We start from the raw sequence: 25,069 nt of genomic DNA, 5'->3' as shown, positions 1-25,069 counted from the left end.
AACACAGCATATCTGAAAACTGCTGAAACACATACTACTAAAAGAAATCAGAAGTATTTGCATCTCCTTGTATTTCAAATCTTAACACTGAATTAAATATTTTATAGGAATATTTAATGTTCAGTATTATTATTAGCAGGAGTTTCTAATTATCAATAGAAATTAAATCTAGTTTTGGACAGAGAAAATATTCTTTTTATATGAGCAGGATTGCATTTAGTTACTTTATTGCAAGTGTTCACTTTATTTTTCTGTATATTTAGTCACATATTTTTCACATCAGCACGTTTCAGTGCTTATTTATAATAAGTTTGAATTACGTAGAGTCAGTTCTTTCCACTTATATGTGTGTTCCATATTAAAGAATAATACTACGGTCATTTCAATTTTTATTCTAATATCCTGCACAATTTGAAAATAACAATTTATAAAATACTAAATGAATTACACATCTTGAACTTAAGATGAACAATACTAAGGAAATAGAATTATGTACACTAAGTATCCGTTTACTAACATTAAAAATATATACTATATCATTCATCACTCCTGGAAATAACTCTACCAGAAGAAAAATCTGTCCTTACTGAAGCAAGCTGTAGATTTCAGTGAGGCAGCTTCCCACTCCTGAAGAGCAGTGGTCAAGGTTATACTTCAAGTTTCTTAGCACAGCTGTGTATGCAGTTTGATTCAATAGCTAAGCCCCATACAAAGCTAATAGAACGAGTCAACAGTTTCTTTTAGTAAATTCAGTGTGAGTTTTTCCAATTCACCTATTATGAAATGCTACTTCTACGTAAATTACTTAAATTTGAAGTTGGTCACATAGTACAAGTTACCTTTTTTTTGAAAACTCTGTGGCAAACACATTAAAATGAGATTAACAGGAATTCTGTGGTGCAGTCAAGTAGAAAATAGAGGAAAAAAATATTCAAATAATATAAGCCAGATCTCAGGCCATGCAATTCCTACCTTTGTGCCATATTTGTAACAGCATCCAAAAGTACTTCCCGCATGTTTTCATTTTCTCAGCTGAAGTCAGTGAAAGTTTTGCCCTTTTGGCTTCTGCAGCTTCAGTTTTAATCAAGTTGACTTCCAGTGTGCAAAGAGTCTTCTGTCACCTTTTCTTATTCTGTATGTGACAAAACCCACAGTTCCTAGAGTTTCAACTAAAATCTAAATTCAAGTGCATTTACAGTTCTTAATTTCCACAGGAATATAATTATTAATATTAAACAAATTTATAGGGAACTGCCATTTAAGAACTATCATTTATAATTAGCTGAGTTATTTTCTAGTTCACACCAAATACAAGATAAATAAAGGCTAACCACCAGTTTTCTAAATTGATACATTTAGAAATTCTCTCTTGCACATTGGCAGTGAAGCCTGTGGTTAAGTTATCCTGTTTTGCACTATTGATCAGTTCCTTTTTGTCATTCTGAAACAATCTTTCAATGCTGAAAGCAGATAATTTGAATTTATAAGTAGTAAAATCTGTGTGGTTTGAATAGGCCTAGATCTGCTTTACCCAGATGTCATCTTTACTGGCTTAGAAAGAGAGTCATTGTGATTCTGAATCATAAATCACAGTCCTGTTCAAAGTAGACCTACTATTTTGGGGGAGTACAACATCACTTCAACTGACATGGTAATAGGTAGTTTTAGATGTCAGCTCCGTTGTCCACTATTTAAAATAAAGCAACTCACACTGAAAAATTATTATTTTTTTTGTTCTCAACACATTGTAAATAAACCCAGAATGATACAAATGCTGAAAGGAGGCTACTTGTAACAGTTAGGTTTGAAATGCTGAAGTAAGAGCATGAAAATTACATTTTAGCAAGTGTTTGCTAGAGTATTTTTATGGGTATCCAAGGCAACGTGAAAAGCAAAAGGTCTAATAGAGAACCCCTGACATCAATAGAATCAAATCTTATTTAATGATGTGATTATGTATTACATTAAAAACAAAACAAAACAAACAAACAAAAAACCCACCAAAAACAACCCCAACACAAACAAAACCAGAACTTATGCTTAATTTTACTTTAATTTAGAGATTGAATTCTTGTCCAGTTGTGTAATGAAACTAAGACAGAGGAGTGGGCAGATAAATCCAAAAGCACAAATGAAAAAAAAAAAATTCCCTTGTCTCAGTAACCTGTGGTGGCTGCCATAACTAAATGGAAAACAGATTAAACAGCTCTTGTCATAGGTAGAGAGGAGGATGACCCTTGAAGCTTAATATTGTCCATTTCATTTGCATGCTGATGTATCAGAAAATACATGCTAGGTGAAAATTTATTATGAACAATGGAGGCAAAGACCACAGCAGCCTCCTGTGGTGCAGTGTGATGTCAATGCCTCAGTCCTTCCCCTCCTGCCTGCCTGCCCTCCTCTCAGTTCCTACTTTCATATTTTCAAAGGTTATGTACCAAATATCTGTTCTTCCTTTCTGGTCAGGATTTCCCCAGCTGCAATCAAGGCAAGCAGTATTTTCCTCCACTTCACCAAAACCATTCTTTGATATTTGAAGAACATGAATACAGATAATGTTTTTGAAGAGAAGCAGAAGAAAACTGTGCATTTGTATTACGACTATCAAGTCTCACAAACCATAGAAAGGATATACTGGTCAAAGAAACGTTTGGCTAAGATTTATCTAAATACAGCAACTCTTGCCAGTTATCTGTTTTTCACAAGAAACATCAATAATCCTTTAACAAATGAATAAGATTTGTTATAGTACAAATGGGAGGTTTTCTCTTAAATGATGAGATTTATTTATTACAGGGACATAAGGGTGAGATACATACATTTCTTCTTTATTAACTTTTAAATTCCTTGTTAAATTTGCCAAAGTGTTCCACTGTCTCTAACAATGACACTAATTTCACTAAATATTCTTCCAGTGCAAACTTACTCAATAAATAACTTATTTACAATATCTTACTAATCTTAATATAGCCATCAAGTTCTGAAATTATAGCAGAAAGAGACAAAAATTTGGCAGAAGTATTCAAATGTGATGTTTTAATTCCTAATACACTGTATGCATCTCCAACACTGTAAGCCTGCCTGGGCATAAATTTTCGATCACTTCAGAAAAATTCTGACTATTAGACTTATTCCATACAATGGTGTGGGCAATTCAAACTCTCTGCTGAATTGTTCCAAGATGTTTGGCCTTTAGGCAGAAATAACAGAAGTCTTTTGATTTGCACATCCTTTCACATGTCTGCTGTAAAAGATACAGTTTTAGAAACCTTTCAAGTGATCTTTCTTTGGAGCATCCAAGCAGCCATAATAAGACAGAAGATATCATCACCACACCACTGAGCAGCTGAAGCTATTACATAGTGTCTTGTGTTCGCCTGTTGAAATACAACATAGTTACTGTGACATAACTTTTTGTGATAAAGCCATGCTATACACCAGTTGGATATTAAATCAGCTAAGCAAGGTGGAAACTGTGCATTCTGGGGTTCAGATTAGACAAATATAAACTTCATCATACCCTCTTTATGTTTCTGACATCCTACATATATTATTAAAAATATAAATGGAATTTAGATAATATGATTAAAGACAGGAGTATTAAATTTTTGTATCTGATTGCATTTCCCTTTCTTCCTTAGACAGAAAGGCACAAAAATAATATGCAAACTTCCAGACAATAACTTGAGACTAGGAATCCTGACCAAAGACAAGGAATAACTGGATCAATTTTAATTCAGAAAGGGAAGAATATTGAGTGTTTGCAGAAGCCTCCAGTTTTCAGCCATTATGTTTATATTTTACCAAAGTTAACCTACAATACTTGTCTCCAATTGGCAAATCAATTGAATGCAACCCAAGCGTAGTGTGTTCAGTGTTTGAGCCCTGACTGATACATGTGTCACTCTGCTTTGCAGAGCTCTCAGAGCTCGTTAGAGTGAGCTACTGCAGGAATTAATGCTATGACCCCAAAACAGAACTTTAGTGTAGTTCAAATACTTAATACACATTCTTATTGTGTTATAAACATGAGGGATGGTACATACTCATGTAAGCATTCTTGCAAACATAACCTGCAAAATAATGAGAAGTAAAATGGTATGCAAATGCAAGGAAGATGGAATGATGTGTATTTTTCTTACATTTTCTTTTTGAACTTCAGTTTTAAACATTACCAAATTACAGTAATTTGGTCGTTATGAATAACATGTTACTGAACCACTTGTTTTTCTTAGGTTACATAACAATAACTGGAATTTTTGTTAACAAATTATCTAACACATTGGGTACTGTTCTTGTAAGTATACTACTAAACCATATACCTCATATTAATATGAAAAGATACTGCTTTGGATATTCATCTTTGGCTATTAAATTGTATTAATATCATGCAAGATATGAATAATAATAATCATGCATGCTTTCCATTCCCAATCACACTTAAGTCCCATCTCAAAGGAAAACTTGTTTTTAAATGCTAACCTGAATATTTTATTACTTCTATTAATTCCAACCACAAGATTAAAAATATATATATATATTCTATTTAACATCTGGAAGTGATTTCTGCAGAAGCTAAGACTATGTACTGTAATGTTATGGATTCCTCTCTTATGGTTCTACCATATTATACAGATGAGTTGCTTTTTTTTTTCCTCCAAGTGATCATTGTTAACTACTCATAATTTATGTCATAAAGGAAATTACTGTAAACACCATATTATAAATTTAACATCTCTTCCAAAAGTCTAGTTACGTGAAAATACAAAAGTGAACATTCATCTTCATTTTTGAAAATAAGGTAATTGTAATATAACCTTGAACAGAACTTTCGAATACAGCATTTCTTAAAAAAGGAAGAAAAATAAGGACGTGTGATTTGCCATTAAGTTCTCAAAGATCTTTTCAACTACATCCTAGCAAACTTAAGTCTTCTCTCATTTTAGCCAGTAGCTGAAAAACCAGATGCTTTTACTTGTACTTGTTGTATTATTGTAATCCAAGAGAGTTACTTGCTGTTTAAAGTTTCTCACTGTCAAACTTGAATTACTGCATGAGCAGTATGGAATTGCTAATTTGAAATGAAATTTAGGCAAAATTCAGAATCTTTCCATTCCCAAAGTACCCTGAATAGATCTACTTCTTAATTTACTGATTTGAAGCTGATTTTTTTTAAAGCTGAAATACTTGAATTATATTTCAGTAATTCCATTTGATGTCTGAAAAGTTCATTTTGCTATACAAAAATATTATGCAAAGTGATGATAGACAATATGATATTTTCACTAAGCATTAAGAAAATGTATAGCGACACAATTCTCTTACAACCAGAGAAATGAAGGTTTGTTTTTTATTAATATCAATATGAAAAAATATCCCATGCAAATATTTGGCTATTGTCAGTGTTTTAAACAGAACCCTTCAAAATGCTCTGCCCTGTTAGTGAGGAGAAAACAAAAACAAAAACAACAAAAAACAAACAAACAAAAGAAACACCCAGAAAATTCAGTTATGTTTGTTGCATTAGTTTATGTTTAAAATATTGTATATGAAAACCAACCAGATTATTCTAATTGTGCTTTTCCTAGACTCAGTACTCCTTTTAGAGAACTTTTATGATATTATGGTATTCAGAGACTTCTTGTAGTTGCTTAGTACAGTTCAGGTAGTAATCTGCCAGTTAGAAAAAATAAAAACCACTGGATGAGTCAGTTCTAACCTTAGCAGAACCCGGGCATCCATATGAGGATTATGTTCTGGCTATGTATACGTTTGGATACATTAAAAAACAATGCGACTAACTGATCTCTTGCCTGATACACAGAGTCAAGGGGATAAACATTGTTGATAAAGGGCTGCTGATACTATTGAATGCTGAAGTCAGCAGACTGTGCCTTTTACAGAGGCAAATGCTCTATGGAGCACAGTATGCATGTAGTCTTGTCTATTCATCTCTATTCTACAAAATACTCTTAAGACCTTCTAGTGGACAGCAGTATTTCATAATCGATGAGATTGCTTAATCGAATTAATATAATCCATTAACAGTTATCACAAAAATCAGAAAACCACTGCTTCATATATGGAATAGACACCATTTGCACATCAGCTTTAAGAAATATTATGTTATGTGAGAATGATAGAAGACAACGTATACATAATTATTTCCAGGCTATGCAGCAGTAGGTAGAGGTTTTATTCTTCTTTTATCTTTTCATGAATCTGCCAGCAACATACAGACCAATGGTGCTTGCTGCCCAAAAGGAATCTTGCTAAAAGTCAAAAGGCCATAACCTGCAGTCAGTGCTCTGGTACTACCTTTCTTTTTCTTTTCTCTCCACATGGGGAGATTTCTGAACCCAGATACAGTCTCATTCCCAGTGTTCACTTGAAAATTTTGACAGAAATGCTCCACATGTTTTATGGTACATCATGCTTCAGATGAGATGATGCTGCAACCTTTAGAGATGTTACCCTTTTGCAGGTGACTTCGCTCTGTTAAACAGTACAAAAAAAAAAAAAAAAAAAAAAAAAAAGAGACGGTTATTTCTTCCTATCACTCTGAGAACAATCGAGGTGTGGTGTTGCTTAAGACTTAAAATTAATATGACAAACATACATACGTAGTGATGACCACTCTGAAATGAGCTTAGGTTTTTAAGATAAATGACAAAAGAGAAGTATGTTTTAGATTGTTTTCACTATAATTTCAAATGTACGTATACAATTTTGTAAACTTTCACACGGGTTCTGAATGAGTACATAAATTGTATTAGTTAAACATTGACAACAATATTTAAACATGGCCTCTCTCCCTGGAACTTTATTTGAAGTGTTATATTCTGCTTGTTTCAGTATTAAACTAAGTAATAACATCATATTAATATTTACCATGTGGGAATATATTTTATGTTCATACAGTATCTATTTTAATGAGGTTCGAGTCCTGTGTGCAGCCTCTAAGTTCTACTAAATACTAAAAAAAAAAAAAAGAAAAAAGAAAAAAAGGAATTTTGACTATATTAACTTTGTTTTTAGTAATCCATGGACTTAGTATCTCAATTGAAACAGCTGGCATTCTTATTTACTTATCAGCAAAAAATGAACGAGCAGATTGCTGTAATGAGATCTCATTACATTAAAACATCATTAAAGCTACAAAAGTTACTGTTATGTTTATGTTGTAACATAAAACATTTCAAAATCAAACCATGAACTAAACAATGCTCAGTAAAAAACACAAAATGAAGTACTTTCTGAGACACTTTAGTCAAGTAATGTCTTTTTCACTTTGAGGTTAGGAATCATTCTACCATAAAGGGCACTGTAGGAAACTTCACATTTTGTCACCTGTTTTTAATTTCTCACACCCTGAGGCTTCTCTCCACTCAGAAGGCACAATCTCAACACAAAGATTTCTTCCATTTTTCTGGTGGGCTATGAATAGCCACAATGACTTCATCACACTCCTGCAGAAAGTGGAAAAGACCATGGCCTTAGTACATCACTATACAGTCTTTAGTACAATTAACATTCTTTTGTGTACTACAATATCATTTCTCCAAGTCATCTCTGTACTTTTTTCTCCTGCTGTTCCTTCCCTGTATAACACATAAAGCGTGTCACCTTTTTGCTAAATATACAGATTAAATCACTGAGAGTTTTAATATCAAATATGTCTCTGTGCATTTCTGTGTAGCTTTTCATTGGTCTTTTTTCAGACACCTTTCTTCTTGCTGCTCCTTACAATTTTAGTGGGATCAATTTATATCCCTTATTATTTTCTTTCTCTATTAGAAGGTCCTTGAGTTTTCTGCTTTCAGACAATGAGCAGATTGATTCATGTCAGCCTGTTTTTGTTTTTTTTTTTGCCTTCTTTCTAACTCATCAAAAATGCCAACCAAAGCCCAAATGCCCAGGTGCATTACAGTTAATACAGCTGAGATATTTCAAGTGAAATAAACAAGATAGATTTGGATACTAAATACTACATTGCCTGTAGTCAAGCTTCTCCACTGCTCCCAAAGGAGACCATGTCAAGAACCACATTGCTTGTGTGACTGCCTCTTTGGTTTTGCCTAGAAATACATAACATGTTCCTGGAATATGATATAACACAGAAACAATATTAGAAGTACTGGAAGGGAAAAGAAGAACCTAAAATAACCATACTTTCTTTTAATGCCCTCAAGTAATACTTAGAACAATAATATCTTCAATACCTGGACTTAAATTTTCTCATCTTGCACTTAGTTGTGATTTCCAATCACAAATTAGAATGAAGGAAAAGCCATGTTTTAACTATATGCCAGAGTAACTGCTTTTGTAGCATTCCCTGGCACAAAAAGCCGTCACAGATGGAAAGTAGAAAATTTTAGGGGAAAAGAAATACATTAGCTAGCTGTTATTTTCTACAATTCTTATAGCATAATTTTCAGAAATCTACTCTGTACCATAGAGAAAATTAATGTATTTGTGACTAAATTTAAGGCTTCAGCCATAAGAAAAGGAGTTTTAAAACTATGAGAGATTAGATACATATGTATTTTCTGTTCTTAATTTTTTCCATTCTCTCATTGGGCTATTCCAGCACTTCAGTATGTTACTGATATACCATACTGATATACCAGAATTATTATTGACTCCAGAAGATTAAAACTCCATATACCAGTGCTCATTGACCAGCAAGTTAGTGTCTCACTAGACTTTACGCAGGATAAACTTTGGTAGCAAGAGCTTTCTGTCCCTTAGAAAACCCAAATTCACCTTCAAGTAGAAATTTGTTCTTTTAATTATAAAAAGATTTTGCTTTCCTACTGTTCCAGGCATTTAATTATATTCTGTTTTACAACTATATTATGTAGTTATACTGTGTATATTAAATCTAAAAAAAAAAACAAAAACAAAAAAAACCCAAAAAACCAAAAAACGACATCTGAGAATATGTCTATCATAGGATTCTTATTGAACCAGAAAAGCATGGAATGAAATTGGGATTAAAAAATTTTTTTAAACTTTAAAACGCCTTGAGTAGTAGTTAAACAATAACCTTCACCAAGAAGACTTGGACACACGCAAGGTATGTTGAAAGGTGGAAAAGGGGCCCCATAATAAAAAGTAAAAGGCTGACAGAAGGTTTCACAGTAACTGAGAATAGAGGGGGATAGAAGGGGATAGTTAGAGATAGTTTATAGAAGCAGGAATGTAGAGCTCATTAGAGAAGGAAGAATAGCAGACACTGGGTCTGGGATAGTGAGGGGGATGAAGGCCATGCTGATAAGGTTTGAGAACAACCCAGAGACATCTGGCAAGGAGGTGATTAGAAGTCCACAAAGCGAGACGAAACTAGTTTGGGGAATGCCCCCCTTCTCTGTCAGGAGTTTATGGCGAGGAAGGTCAGAAGCCTTCACGAAAAAAGACAACAAGTTCTTCAACCCATGACCCACTATGCACGTGCAACAGGGGAGGGTCTGCATACTTCGGGGGTATAATGAATATGTATCTGAATTACAGGAAACTATTGATTGTGTATTAGTTTGTCCTATATCTGTAGCATGATTTTTCCAGATGGTGTGCAAGCTTGGAGGAATTATCCCCCTTGCACCAGGGCTTCTGCGCAATTGCCAATAAAACATATCTTCTCTATATCCTTACAGCCTATAGGGTTTGATTTTCCACATGTCAATGTAAGCTCAATAGCATCTGATGCTTGTTTCAAATAGCAACTAGTACTTTAGAAGATAAGACCCAGCTTACTCAGAGAGCGGTTAGACACTGCAATGGCCTGCCCAGGGATGTGGTGGAGTCGCCATCCCTGGCAGTGTTCAAGAGGTGCCTGGATGAGGAGCTACAAGATATGGTTTAGTAGGTTGTGGTAGCACTGGTAATGGGAGGATGGTTGGACTAGATGATCTTGTAGGTCCTTTCCAACTTTATGATTCTATGATTCTATGATTATTCTTTTTTCACCCCCAACAGCACAAGGGTATAAGTGTTACAGTACATGCCTTGGGACGCAGCCTTATACCAAATAAATCATAGAGCAAGAAAGTTTGTTTTTAGCCATATGTTGATGTGACTAGTGAGGATTCTGAGTTCTGATTCTGAGTTTTCCACTTTCCAATTAGGAAGGAACGCTAGCAAATAAAGACATTCTGCTACTTTGGCTTTATTTAAATGACATAAAAGCATGCCCAACAGCTTTGCAATCCAGAGCTGATTAAGGTGTAAGAGTATTCCTCTAATATTAGCTCAATGTTTTAGTTGTTCTAGCTGAAGTTTTTTTTTTTAGTTGATTTTAAATGCTGGGCTTTAAACAGCTTTCAGCATTGTTTCTAAAAATGGAAGCATCTGAATTTTGCCCTGAAATTATCTTTAAAGGTCTTTCTTCTCCCTTTAAGTCAAAGTCCTATTTTTATGTGTTATTGAGAACTTCAAGTACATGGGTTACTATATGAAATTACAGATCACCCAGCTTAGTAATATCAATATTGATGGAAAAAGAAAAATTACTCAAGCAGGTAAAATGTATATAAGAACTGAAGAAGCACTAGTAAGAACATTATTATGAATCAAAAAAGCATACAAAAATATTTTAAAAATACTTTCCATGCAATCTTAAATTCTCCTAACTTAAGAGAGTGTCACTGAACTAAAGTCAGACTACATACAAAAAAGGAAAGAATACATAGAAGCAAAGCTTTCTAGGATTAGAAATATGCATAAGCCATTAATCTTCAACAGTGACAACTTCAACAGTAACTATTATTTTTGTTGGCTCCTCTTGAACTTATTTAAAATTCATTATATTTTCCATGGCCAAAATAAAATCCACCTATGAGGAAGTCGATGGAAACTTCCCATTAGGTTCTTATGATATTTTGAATGACGGATTTTATTGGAGAATTTCTGTTCAAATTACTGTACAGCATCTGTTCCCTGGTCTCACTTGAGGCAGAAGCTGACTACTTACACTCTGTGAACCTTTGCTTCATGATCATTAATTTCACACAGCACTCCTCAGAGTTCTATTCCAATTCAAAACTTTTATCAGGGAAGTTTGTGCTCAGTGAAGCCAGGATCATGGCTGATTTTAGATCATTTATACCATATTCATTAAGAAATACATTAATAGCATTAGTTTTGTTCAGTCATGAGACTTTTTTTCCCCAAGAGCAGATTCTGTTTCATTTTGAAAAGCTTTAATAAAAAATTAGCATTGAATGTCACAGCATCCCTGATTAAACTTTTAGAGCAGTGTGTCAAATTCTTGGCAAAGTCTAAAACCTCCCCAATTTTCCAAAAGGGACTGGCATATAAATAACATTACCATTTATCACAAAGCTGCTGAAGTTTCATTGTCAGTGCAAAAGTAATCTCCTACTGGAGTCATTCTACGCTGTGTATATTGATACATTCAAGTACGGAGTAAATTTTAAGGTAAGCCTTAGAGTTCTGTTAACTTCTCAGTTTAAGGCCTAAAGTACTGCTTAGCATTAAATATCACATGCTAATTCTATAAAAATCAAGCTCTCAGATAAACAAAGACACCTTATCATTTATAGGTTCAGAAAAAATTGATCAGAATATCTTTTTTTTTTTTTCCCACGTTTACACCAGACAAACAAAATAGTGACAGCTAGCGTAGAAAAGGTAAGACTGTAATAATTTTCATTAATTTCTCTCTTGGACTTATGTTTTCACTTAAAAAAAAATCAGAAATTAGTTTTTGACAAAAAGACAAAAGAAAAATAATGTTATTAAAAAAAAAACAAACATTAGCAGTACAATAAGAAAGGGATTTGAATATAAAAATAAGCAGTTGTTAGAGAAAAAAATTCACTAAACCAACATACTTGAACTTTTGGACAGCATTTCTAGATCAAAAAAATATTCAGGCTCTTGAAGGGTAGATTTTCAGTCTTGTCACTGTCTTTAGTAGTAAAAGGATAGGCCAAAGATTTAATGATGTTTTTCTACTTACCCACTTCGATGCACCAAACAACAGAAGAGATCCTCTGAAGCAGAGACTCATAGTACATACAAACATATATGCTTGAAGATATGCAGAAGAATGAAATAATCATTACATCTTTAAATAACAAACAGAAAGGTTTTGGCACTAAGAATATCAACTCTCAATTACCATTTCCCCGAATAGAATCTAAATTTTACTGTCGAAGATGTAAAAGTAACATACAACATAACCCTTTATCAGCATTAAACTGCATAGTGTTCTTCTCTGAGCCTGAGGTAGGTATTTGTCCCTTGACCACAGCCACGTAAAAAAACACACTTAACTAAATTCTACTATATATATAGATCATATGTCAGCTTTAAAAATATGGTGTCTGTTTTTTAAGTTAATATTATGTCATCAAGTGATTATCATCCCTTAACTTAGGAAATGCTTTGGAAGATAGCAGTCAAGTATATAAACATAATCAATAGAATTTACCTCTATGGTTCTAGTGCATTCTATCTTCAAATTGTTCATCTTTCATCTATTTGTTCACAGTTTAATTGCGTATTAGCTTTGTAATTGTCTCACTTTATGTGCATATAATGAAGACATGCAAAAAAACCTCTTACATAAAGCTATCTTTAATTTTAGTATAGTCAGAGAACATCTAGAGCCATTCTATGCCATAATTTTGCTTAGATTATATAATTATAAAAACATAAGTAAATGATCTATACATTTACATGTATAAATAATGTACAATATATATACAAAACATGTATATTTATAAATAAAACTATGATTGCATGTTACAAGAAAGAAAAGTAGTAGCAATAAATAACAAACCAGTAATGGCTATCAAGAAAACAAAGAACAAAAAGAGTTTATTAGCTTTATACACGTGAGACAAAACTCTGTATTAGATAATGTGGCAAAGGACTTGGATTTGATTTGACAAGAGATATGATGTTGGGAAAAAACAGCTGAAAAGATAGACAAGTGTGTGAGAAGATGGTGTTTCAAGTATCCAAATTTTAGACAGCAAAAAGGAAAAGAAAAGTTGCCCACAAGCATCTGGATATAAAGGGTGAAAGGATGGATTTTGCTGATAAAATGGAAAGATTACTGATTTGCAAAAGTGAATAGAGAGGAGTCAAAAATGACACTGAGTGGATTAGGCAGAGCAAGGCAAACAATGAAGCTCATGCATAAAAAAAATGTCATTCCTTTTTTCCCCACTATACGCTTTGTGTCATCTTTTAGTCACAACATCAGAACTTCAGCTATTACTTTTGAAAGCAGAAACATTACACTGATTTCTTGAATTAGTGCCAGCAGGGATTGAAAAAGGTACTGCTCTCATTGTCTTTGAAGCAGTTTAGAAAACAGATAATTAACATTTTCTATAATATTAACTATCTACAGATGTACACAATGAAGTCTGTATGGAATTAAATCCACTAACACGAAAATATTACTTTATATATTCTATCAGTTTGGAGGAATAGGAATATGTACAAACCTCAGAATGAAATACAAACATTTCTTGCAGTTTTACCTTTCAGCTCTTTCCTTCACTGAATTTAAATGGAATACATTGTCCTGAGTGAACTCATACTGAATGAAAGTGTCATCACAAAGAAAGGAGAGTTTCAGTATTAAAAATCATACACAAAAAACATTTGTTTTTAGTTGTTAAAGAAAACTTCATCAAGTTTAAAGAAGCCTTCAATAAACACCAAAAATACTGAAAAAGGTTAAATCCATCAAAAAAAAATTATTCTGTACAATAAAGCATAAAACCTTTTAATTGTAAAAGCACTGAAATATTTGGGACATTTAGGAATGTTTCTGATTAAATGACTTTTCCATAGATACTTTTCAGCGTATATTTTTTTTCAGATGTGTTTGAAAAATAAAATTTATATACTTCCTTTTGGCACTAACATTGGAGAAACATATAATTATGAGAACTCCAGCACCTAGTTAGTGGCATTTAACTATGTTAATGTGACACATGCAGAAAAAAAAAACCCCACCAAATATTTTTCCCTTAAGCAAAATAAGATATTAACAGTATTTTCCAAACTGTTTTCCTCTGCATTTACTTTGAGACATCCATTCCTCTCAAGAGGTGAATTCATGATTATGAGAATTCCAGTACAAAATCCAGCAGAAAACTGTGCATGAATCTGAATATCCAAATAAGACTGAAGTGATGTATACACACATCTACAGTATAAAATACACAGTAATTTTAGCCCAGGTTTTCTGTTTTTAAAAGATATGTTCAAATTACTTCTTTACAAGGCAACTGATATAACATCCTCCTTCACAGATGTGGAAGTGAGACTTGAATCCCTACAAAATGCAACTCTCATACACCGAAGAATGGGGAATGACCAAATCCCACTTTCCAGATATCTCTTCATTACTTTTTACTTACGTTTTGCAGATAATCAAACATGCAAACTGAAAAAGAGAGCAAGCACAGCTGCTTGAGAGATAAGATTCTCCTGTGTATCAGTGTAACACAGGACATTTATGCTTTCAACAGTTTAAAAGAAATGAGTGAATAATAATTTCTCATTTTAAATGAAGATGAAGTGGAAATTAAACTCTGCTGATGTCCTCTTTGTTTCTGTGCCCATATTTCCACCTTCTTGATGTTCCATTTCATTTTATATCTCTAGTTTGTGTCTGACTAGGGAAAGTCCTGTAAAACTTTACTTTTCAGTTTTTAAATAACCATAGCAAAATATTTCTATAAAGACTCAAGTTTAAGTTTATGTCTGTCTCTCTCTTTATGTGTGTCTATGCGTATATACAGGAACGTACACATACATGTGCATATACACACATATATACATATCTTCACTCAGATGAGTAGAAAACTCAATGGAAGGATCAAAGTTTTAAACAAATAGATAAAGGAGGATTTGTCATATAATGCTCCAACGACTCATCCATGGAGTTAGTTATAAAGAGACTTGGCTGGCCCACTGCCTTAAGAGTATCAAACAAATAAAAAAATAAAATTCCAGTTACTGAACTGGTGAACAAAGAAATCTGGAAGAAAAAGAAGCAATTAAAATGCCATTTCAGTGGAGTTACTCCTAAATGTATCCTATAGAGAACAAAAGATGTCTGTTCTGTTGAAAAATGTAGTAAAAACTATTTTGTAGTTTTATTATAGGTGCTGTACAAAACCCATCTATAAGCAGTGACAGGCTTTTCAGCTCACTTCAGGGAACACAGCATACTTGCTGAATGAAGAGAGCCAAAAAATACCTTTTTGATTTCTGTCTCTCATTAAATATTAGAAAGCTAGAACCGTGAGTACTACCGTTGGTGTTTCCTAGGATTTTTCCTTTAAGGCATACTTTTAATTATCTGTACATATGCCAAAATAGAATCATTCAGGTAGAAATCTCCCATGCGAGATGACTTCAGTTTCATTTCAACAAAAACAAATTAGCAAAAGTGCATATTTCCCATAGTATGAAAATGAATTATTTTTTAAAATTGATTCTTAATTCTATTTTGGAAAGCTGTAGAAATTCTGTTTCAGGTTCTGTTTATTTCTCCTGTTGCTTTTACATTTTCTTGCTGCTGTACTCAGCATTTTACCCAACATCATAATCTCCAAGGAGCTGGAGAAGATGGACTGCCATGAAAAGTTATTTCATGACTCAATATGAAATTACCAGCCACTCTTCAACAGACAACTTTTGGAGCGGGGTCATTCTTCTAGCTAACTGATTGGAGCTTCAGTCTTCAGAAATCCACAGATTCAACATGAAGCTTGATTAAAGCCAACAGTTGTTGCCTATTCTTCATAACCATTCTACGTTAGTGATTATTTTCCAAGCTCTTTGACAGAGTTGAAAGAAATTTAAATCAGTAAGGAAATTTCAGTTTTCCCGAAGTAGATAAAATATCGCATTTTAGAGGAAACTCTACAGTCAAGAAAGATGACAGCATTTTTGATGTGTGTGCAAACAATAGCTCTGTACTCATACTATAAAATTGCTTCAGAAATGGTTATATAAGAGGAAAATACATAACTGACAAATCCAGAAGTCAATCAGACCAGAAACCAAAAGGAGAGTTTAATTAAATCAATTAACTATTGACTGTTAGCATTTCTGACATATGTCTGCTTGGACAGTAATTACTAAAAGTACTTATGACTGCTCAAACCTTGCAGCTAAATTCAGGAACCCAAAAGATACATTCAGATTGAATCCTACATTGGCTTCTAGCTAACTACATATTCTATGGAAATTGTTAGCTATTAACACGAAGGTTTACAGATCTGTGCTCCTTCTTACTATTTCTGGAAGTGTTTATTCGTTATACTTGGTTTCAAGTATATTTGGAGTGAATAAATTTGATCCTATAAGTCTTGCAGTCTCTGGTATACATTTCCATCCCTCATTATTTTGTCTATAACCATAGTTTTCATTCTGGCATTCAGACAAAAAGCTCAATTCATTTTCTATGTCTATACTTAATATTCCCATTTTCATTTAGCTTTTCATCAGCAACTCTGACTGATATTAAATCTAACAACAAACCTAGAATAATGTCAATTTTCAACATAATATATATTAAAATAAATACACAAAACTGCTTGTGTATAATCAATTGATACATTCTGCCTTAGACCCTGAATTTACCTTCTCTGGAATACAAGTTTGGATCACACGTTCTAGCAAGAGTGAATGATACATGCAAGGTATCTATTTTGATAAAAATCATGTGGATAACTAAAGGTAGAAATCTACCCCTATATTTATAGTATATATGCTAGACTTTTAGTGCTTAAGGTTGGTACACAGAGAAACCTTGCTTGTGTTTCTTAATACCAATTACAGATTCATGAACTAAGCTGAACGTATAAAAGCATTAAACGCATTATTTTCATAAACGGGTACTAGAAATATTTTTCAATCTCCTCCCCTGCACCCCATATTTACAAATAGATTAGACAATTACTTGAAACTGGAACAGATAGGTCTACAAGCTGTTTCAGGATCTTCAGAAACAGCATGCAATTTTTCTGTTCCTGATTTTTAAATGTCTTAGATTGAAATTGTAGCCAATTTTTTATGCCTTATTCTTCAGAATAGTCATTGTATTGCAATGAAGAAAATAACCTCAAAGATGCACTTGAAAAGAAAATTCCATATAGTACGTTGTCTTAGTTTGAGCTGGGATGGATTTTTCTTCAGAATGTCTGATATGATGCTATGTTTTTGGTTCTAGGAGAAAACCTTCCTGATAACACACCAATGTTTACAGCAACTGCAAAGCAGTGTTGTACAGAGCAGAGACCATTTGCAGTGAGGGTCCAGAGGAGCTGACCAAAGTGATATTCGATACTGCATGACATCAAGTAGAAGGAGTTCTGAAGTGAGTGGGAGTTCATATCTCCCTTCTACTGCTTAGGGGCTAGCTGGGCATTTGTCAGGGGTGGTCAGCAATTGCTTGTGCTTTATATAAATTCATGTATATATGTATAGTCGTAACTACTATCCTTTTCCTTTTCTCTATCTTCGTAAACAGTTTTACCTCAACCCAGGAATTCTACTGCTTTTCTCCACAGTTCTGTCCCCTATCTCACCATGAAGCAGAGGGTGAGTGAACAACTGTGTGGTGCTCAGCCACCTGTCAAGTTAAGTCACAACATGTGTGTAATGCTGCTCAGACATGAAATACCTGTGCTAGATTGGTGAGTGGCAGAGTCGAAAAGGAAAGAAAGGGTACTTTGCTATAACCTTAGGTGAGAAAAAAGTAATTATGGGGGAAAAAAAAGTCTGTCTTAGCTGTGATAAGACAAGAAGATTCTGACTTTCTATTGGGCTCAAAGCAAAAGTCACAGGTTGAAGTGTAATCAAAAATTACCTCCTAACTTTTTTTATTTCCCCCCCCTCCTAGAGATGAAACTTCAATTGACAGTCTCAGAGCTTCAGATTATCTATCTGATAGAGAAAAGCTGTCTCAAGCAGTGAGGACCACTAATCAAATATTGACAGATGAGATGTTCTAGAAGATAAAAATAGATTTAAAATCCAAAGTAACTATTTTTTTTTTTTTACGAGACTCATAGCCTAACTGTTAAAGTCAAGATGTAAGATAAATGATACAGCCTAAGCCTTTCAATCCATTTATTACCTTTTCTAAATATAACAAATACAAGTTTCCTATTTAAGCCAAGGTCAAACACCCACAAATTAACCAAAATAGCTTAATATTTTCTTCTAGTCTGATAAAAAGACATCTGCTCACAATTCAAACCAATTCTATTTGATTTGGAAAAGCTACAACTTAAAAAAATATATATGGTAAATAGGATATACAGGTGTAAATTGTCATATTTTGTATTTCTCTAGTATACTATCGATCAAATTCAAAACTTAGTTAAAATTTCACTTCAATTAACACATTAAATTTCATCTCCTGTAGTAATATGTTAGGTAGCAGGGAAGAAACTACAACTAAAACCAGAAAAAGCACCATCACCTAGTACCAAAAAGAAAGAAAGAGAATTATTTCCACTACAAATTAAATTGCTGTAATATAGATCCAGCTTGAACCAAAGGGCAATACCACAAGTGTACTGACTGGTGCCATAGATGGTGGAAAAAATAATAATGAAGCAGCATGCCTTCAGAAAGATCCCTGCTCCACTCCCGCTACTCCCTCTTCCTCCCCTCCTTCCCTCAAAATAAATAAATAAATAAATAAATAAATAAATAAATAAAAGAATAAAAATTGATGTACATGTTCTCCAGCTAAAAATGGTGCATGATTTTGACTGACTAATCAAAAAATAACTAACCAGCTATATTTAGCTTTGGTAAAGGCTAATCTTGAATACTGTGCACTGTTCTGGGCTCCATAACACAAAAAGGACATTAAGATCCTTGAAAACATCCAGTGGAGAACCACAAAACTGGTAACAGAGCTGGAGGCAAGTTCTATGAGGAGAGGTTGAGGATGTTTAGATTGCCCACTCTGGAGGCAGCCAAGAGGTGACCTCACTGCTCTCTACAGCTCCCTGAGGAGAGGAAAGAAGAGGGAAGTGCCATGCTCTGTTCCTCATGAACAGATGTCTGGTTGGGAATGGCACAAAGCCATGTCAGGGGAAGACATTAGGAACAATTGCTTTACCATGACAGCAGTCAAACACCTATACTTTGTAGAGAGCTTTGTAGAGAGGTAGTTGATGCTCCATGTCTGTCAGTGTTCAGAAGGCATTTGTACAATACCCTCAAAAATATGTTGTAACTTTCAGTTAGCGCTGAAGCACACAGACAGTTAGACCAGGTGGTCTTTGAAGGTCTCTTATAACTGAACTCCTATTCTATTAAAATATCACCTTTAATCTGGGAAAGCTGACCTTGATGTTGTGTTGATGTAATGGCATCTAAGTGCATGATTTCATTTCTCAAATGAACAAGGTACTTTAAAAAACAGCAAAACAAATAAACATGCACATAGTTGTTCCCATGTTTGGCTTTGGAACCTTGAAGACTACAACCAGTAATCAAAGGGGAGTTCATAAAAACTGCTTGTAGCATGGGAAACAGGAACAGAAGGAAAGGAAAACATAAGGCTATAGTTTTCATATAGATGCATCATACATACAAGTGAGCACAGTCCTTCAGCACAGGAAACATTCTTCCCAGCAGTATGATGACAAGCAATCATCCCCTAAGAAATATAGCATCAGTCAAGGTTAACATGAAGCAGCACATTATGAAGGGAGATAATTTTGGAATAGAAAGGATACAGGGTAGTGCAGTAGAAAGCCAAAGCTGTAATAAGTTGAGGATGCATGGTAGGTATGACAGTTTGTAGTGACAATCAATTAGCATACAACACAACATACATTCCACAATAACTTACTTGCTATTTGATCAAATCTCAAAGACTGGAATCCTTAGGAACAAAAAGACATAGGCATTTGTGTGTGTATTTCTAGAAGAAAGGACGGGAACAAAACAATTTCAGATGAAGACAAGTAGATGAGGAAGCTTTACTCTATAGCAGAAGAAAAGTTAGTGTCAGTCAGTATCTTGAGGCTGTTACTACGTGGCAAACACTAAGGATAAAATCCAAATGTGTTTCAGTATAGTTATTATAAAATAAATTTATAATGAAGCATATGGAAAGAAAGTGAAACTATGTTTTGAATTAATGTACTTACATAGAACTACTTTGAAAGCACCAAGGCCATGCATGATTTTGTACAAGATAAGATTTGATTAAGAAGTACAAGTAATTTTGCCCTTTTCACCAAGGCAATGCTTGCATCTTAACTTCTAAAATTAATGACTACATACCACAGTGGAGGATGTAAAATTTTAGAGGAGAGATATGAAGAAATAAAATCTAACATGAGGAAATTCAATTGTAGATTTTTTTTTCCATAAAGTCTTTAAATGTTCTGTAAAATAAGCACCTACATTTTCATGCAATTATGTCCTGACTCCAACTCAGTATCTCTTAATCTAGAATACGACAGAATAAACTGGACATTTTCAATTTTATTAAAAAGTGTTCTGGTATAGACACTGTGCAACCAATTAACAATTTTGCCTTTCTTCAGAAAAATTAGATGGTTAAAGTATTAAACAGGTGCATATATTTGATTTTAACTAATATGCATTGTCAAAATATATAAAAAATTGAGGCAATATCTATGTAAACTAATTTAAATGAAAAATGCTTTCATTTATAAAGTACAATCAAAAAAGAATAACAAAAATCATGAAGCTAAACAGATAATATTTATTCAAGTATGTGACAGTAGGTATGTATTAACATTGAATAATTTGCCTCTCTGGACTACTTACAACTTCAAAGAAAGCCTCATCTAGAAAAAGAAAGCTTTCTAATACCAACACAGAAAGTGATTCCGTAAATATTCACTATCGTTCTTCAAGAAGAAACTCTTTCTTAAGTCTCAGTCCTGGCGTGGCATGACTTGCTATTTACTTCATATCCAAACTCCTACTTAACAGTTTGATTTGTGATGCTCCCTAGCAATATTTAATCAAGGTTTTACCTGCTTACTGTATAGCAAAATACAGTAGTGACAGTACCTTTGAACAGGGTACAGGCACTATAGAGCAATAGCAGATAGTAAAGAAGGAAAACTAGCATCCTCCTCCACCCCTTTCTAACAATCTGTTAGAAAACAGCTGAAGGAGAGGTAATCTCTAGCCAAAGAAATACTGCTTCTTCAGCTGCTAACCTTTAAATGAGGGTGAGGAGGGGTGGATCCTGGCTCCAGCACTTCTGGTCACTTAAACAATGCATGCTTACTCAGGCACATTGCTTACACCTGAGCTCCCTGGGTTAGCAATGCCTTCTCACCAAGTGCTCAACCGCTAGTTCAGGCCACGACCTGGCAATTCTACTGCACTGCTTTAACTGTTTATAGGCTTTGCTGTTACCAGAACTTCATGCTCTTTAGAAACAAAAAATATCAATGAATGTAATCTCACAGATTTGCTTTGAGCAGAGAAAATTGACATTCAGTTTAAAGATAAGAAATTTCATGAAATCAAAATTGAATCAAGGTTGTATAAGGAAGTCAGCTGCTGGACTGCCACTGATTTCAAGACTAATCCCAAGCTGCAATAGAGCTTACAAGTGTTGTTTCAGTGTCTAGGTTCACAGTGCTAAGCATTATCTTCTTGAAAGGGTTTGGATTGAATAATCTTTCTTTTGTAGTAAACTTTTTTTATTTGGAGCTAACAAACCTTATAAGATAATTTCATTACTCATGTTGAGAAATAAGGCAGTGATTGTTGAGGAATTGAGAGAAAGTATTAGCAACGTATGGGTTAAACTACAATTCTAATTAGAGCAATTCCACAGTGTGGGTGTTCCAACAATTGGTTTTATTGCACAGAGATGTAATTCACTACATTTTTATATACTTTGAATCCAGTCTTATTCTGCAATTATTCGATCATATAAACTAGACTGGAATAATAGCAAGGGAGGCAGAGACCTGTCATTCAAATGATTTTATTCCATTCAGTGTAAAAAGGACTAATGTTTCAAAAAAAGTTCAAACATTTCTGAGTCCATTAAATTGCCTTTTCTATATCTTTTCCATCCAACAAAGAAATGCACTAATTTTCACACTTCCATTATATACGCATTACATCCTGTATGTTATGAAAAGGTATGCATTGCATCTGTGTAGAATATGTTTGCCAAGATATTTCTGTAAATCTTGCTTGCTCTGAACTAGTATAAACTTAGTAGAAAAAATAAAGATTGATTTAGTGTGGAAAAAAGATTTTTTGCTGGTTTTATTTCTTTTTTCTTTTTTTTCTTTTCTTTTCTTTTTTTTTTTTAAATTAGTTCTTAAAATATGAACTATAAACCTGCACTTATTTTTTTTTTCTGGCATCAAATTTTAGACAGATATACAGTAAAAAATTGTTTTCTAATTTAAACATTTCAAAGAAGATTCTTGCTGTGCATCCATAGGAAATCTCCTCTTCAATACATTTTCCAGAAATTTATCATAGAATCCTTGGAGGTAGAAGGGACCTTTAAAGGTCATCTAGTCCAGTTCCCATGCAATAAACATCCACAGCTATGTCAGGTGTCTCAGAGCATGGTTTTGCCTGACCTTGAATGTTTCCAGGGTCAGAGCATTCATCACCTGCTGGTCAAGTCTTTCTCAGACCCAGACAAGAGAAAAAAGAAAAGACTTCTAACTGGAACAGTATGTTGCTAGTATGTTCCTGGAGTTTCTAGATCTGTGCTGCCTCTGGGATTCTTGAAAATTGCAGTGCATTAGGCTACAGGGATATGCCACCTTCAATTCGTACCTCATCTGGTTTCTCTTTCTTCCTGGAAGCACTGTAGTGCTTAAACTGTGCTCACAACAGAAATTTATTTGTGACAGTTACTGTGCAGAGCTGTACAGCTCCACCACATTTTTATGGAAATTAGTACGTTCTCACTAAGTTCTTGGCAAGAAATAAAAATAAAAATAAAAATGAATACTAAAAGTAAAACATAGTGCACTCGAGAATGGGTTTTATTAGCACTGCATTCAATTGCTGTAGAATATACAAGTAGTTCTGAGCTACCATTGAGGAGCATTCAATAGGATCCAAAAGGGAAGCAAAGATGGGTGTTTCAGCTGCTGAAAAGAGGCTGAGGGGCAGCTGCAAAAATGGAAATGTGTGTTATCCTTCATGCAGAGATTGCAGGTTCTGCAGCTGTTTAATTCTATATGGAACTTTCCTTTTCACATGAATATTCTTTTATTCAGAGTATCTCCTCCAAGAGAGTTGGCAGCAACACATCACAGGATCCTGTCTAGTACTCTTCAGGGTTTAACTTGCTATTGCTTTTTAGTCAAATAAAGCTGTGAAATGACTGCTTATTGCTAGGGCACATTTTGATTGCTCTCCTGTCTTCCTTAGGCTATTCAAACAAAGGCAACAGCTGCATTTTGCCATTCACAGTCAATTATGCCTAAAGGCTTGTGTTTCCTGTCAAAAGCTCGAACTAGTGATTGTATATGATTTTTGTTCTTTAATCGTATATCACTTATATTTTCATAACATTTTCCATCTAGTAATAACTTTATTGATCCATTCTTTAGTCTTAAAAAATTCATGCACCTAAGCACATTTTAACTAACTTCAACTGATCAGTTTATACCTTAAATTTCACATAAATATATATATATTATAAGGCCATACAGTAGTCACTAAACATCAAAAACTTATAAGGACCCAAGACAGAGCCAGTCATCCTTTAACTGTCACTGGAACAATCACATTTAAAAAGGAACAGAACTAGGTTGCTGTCTTCTGTTTAGTGAGTTTTCTGTCAGATAATTGAAATGAAAACAAAAGAAAAATGAAAAAAAAAAGTATATATAGGAAAGAAAATGAAATGTAAAGGAGGGAAGGAAAATAAGCATATGATCACAAAAGCAAAAAGCAGATAAAACTTAACATCTCATTTTTCTTATAAGAATATTTTTTCCATTCATTTATTTTCATTCGTACATTCTCTTTAAAACACTAACAATTATGAACATTGCTTATACATTCTAGACATCCTCAAGATAAACAGCAATTGCTAAAGATGGTATCTAAATATACTTACTTTCCTTTGATACACTGTCCTCATTTTCTTCAATGTTTTTCCAAAGAATCAATGATATTTTTCTTGAAAAGGAATCTGCTTCTGCTATCACATCAATGCTTTCGTTTCTATTACATTGCACTGCTGCACAATTCGCAATGCTGGATTTCTAATACTGTTAATATCACTTCCATAGCAACATACTAAGATATCATGAACTTGGCATTACGGTTTTATTCCTGGAGTAGGTCTAAGGAGGAGCTGATTTCACAAGGCAGCTATTATTAAAACATGGGTATACCTGATAACCAAAAGAAATTACTGATGGAATACAGATAACAATGTTCAAAGTACTGTAAATCAGTCCTTAAAAGAAGCTGTTCTTCTTCAAACCTTACCAAGAAGAATGAACCTGTTCTGGTAGAGATGTTTAAAATCAGCCATCTTTAAAATGAAAACATATATATCACAGGTGTTCAGTTTCCAGGTAAGATAATGTTACTTGCTTTTTTTCGCATGTTGAATTCAATCTAATACACAGTAGACTCATGTTGAATTCAATCTAATACACAGTAGACTCAATGCAATGTAAACAGAGGGCAAAATATGGGCCTGTCCTTACAGCTGTGAATATTAAAACTCCACAAGGAACTGAATGAATTAATGAGAATGAATTCAACTTTCCCAGCTCGCAAGACAACAATTTTATCAATAAATCTTTTTGCTTTTAAGCTCAAAATGTAATGTATTTAGTAGAACACATATCATTTTGGTCAGCATTCTGTCATGTTTTATGATATATAACAACTTGGAGAAAGTGTGCTCCATTTGTTACTTCCTGGCTAGAATCCTATATAATATTGTAAAAGGAGAATAACACATAGAACCATATATGGGCTGCACTGCCACATGCTTGCACATGGCTGAATATCTCGGGCATAAATTATGTTATTTTAAGAGCAA

At 33.8% G+C, this 25,069-nt stretch overlaps 1 long non-coding RNA gene across 2 annotated transcripts; it reads right to left on the bottom strand.

The window, feature by feature from the left end:
* Positions 1-2,807: 2,807 nt before the first annotated feature.
* On the bottom strand, positions 2,808-24,649 carry LOC104910634. Of its 2 annotated transcripts, XR_793274.3 has the most exons (6): positions 24,128-24,649; positions 19,880-19,951; positions 19,619-19,684; positions 11,984-12,054; positions 7,351-7,469; positions 2,808-6,495 (listed from the first exon to the last, which is right to left on the bottom strand). It is a non-coding gene; the product is annotated as an uncharacterized LOC104910634 (long non-coding RNA). The 2 variants fall into 2 exon arrangements; XR_793275.3 differs by lacking the exon at positions 19,619-19,684 and having other exon boundaries at positions 24,128-24,635.
* Between the last annotated feature and the right edge of the window lie 420 nt (positions 24,650-25,069).

This window comes from Meleagris gallopavo, chromosome 4 (assembly GCF_000146605.3).
Source record: "Meleagris gallopavo isolate NT-WF06-2002-E0010 breed Aviagen turkey brand Nicholas breeding stock chromosome 4, Turkey_5.1, whole genome shotgun sequence".
NCBI lineage: Eukaryota > Metazoa > Chordata > Aves > Galliformes > Phasianidae > Meleagris > Meleagris gallopavo.
The sequence above is the reverse complement of the archived record's forward strand: the minus strand, read 5'-3'. Positions and strand labels throughout refer to the sequence as shown.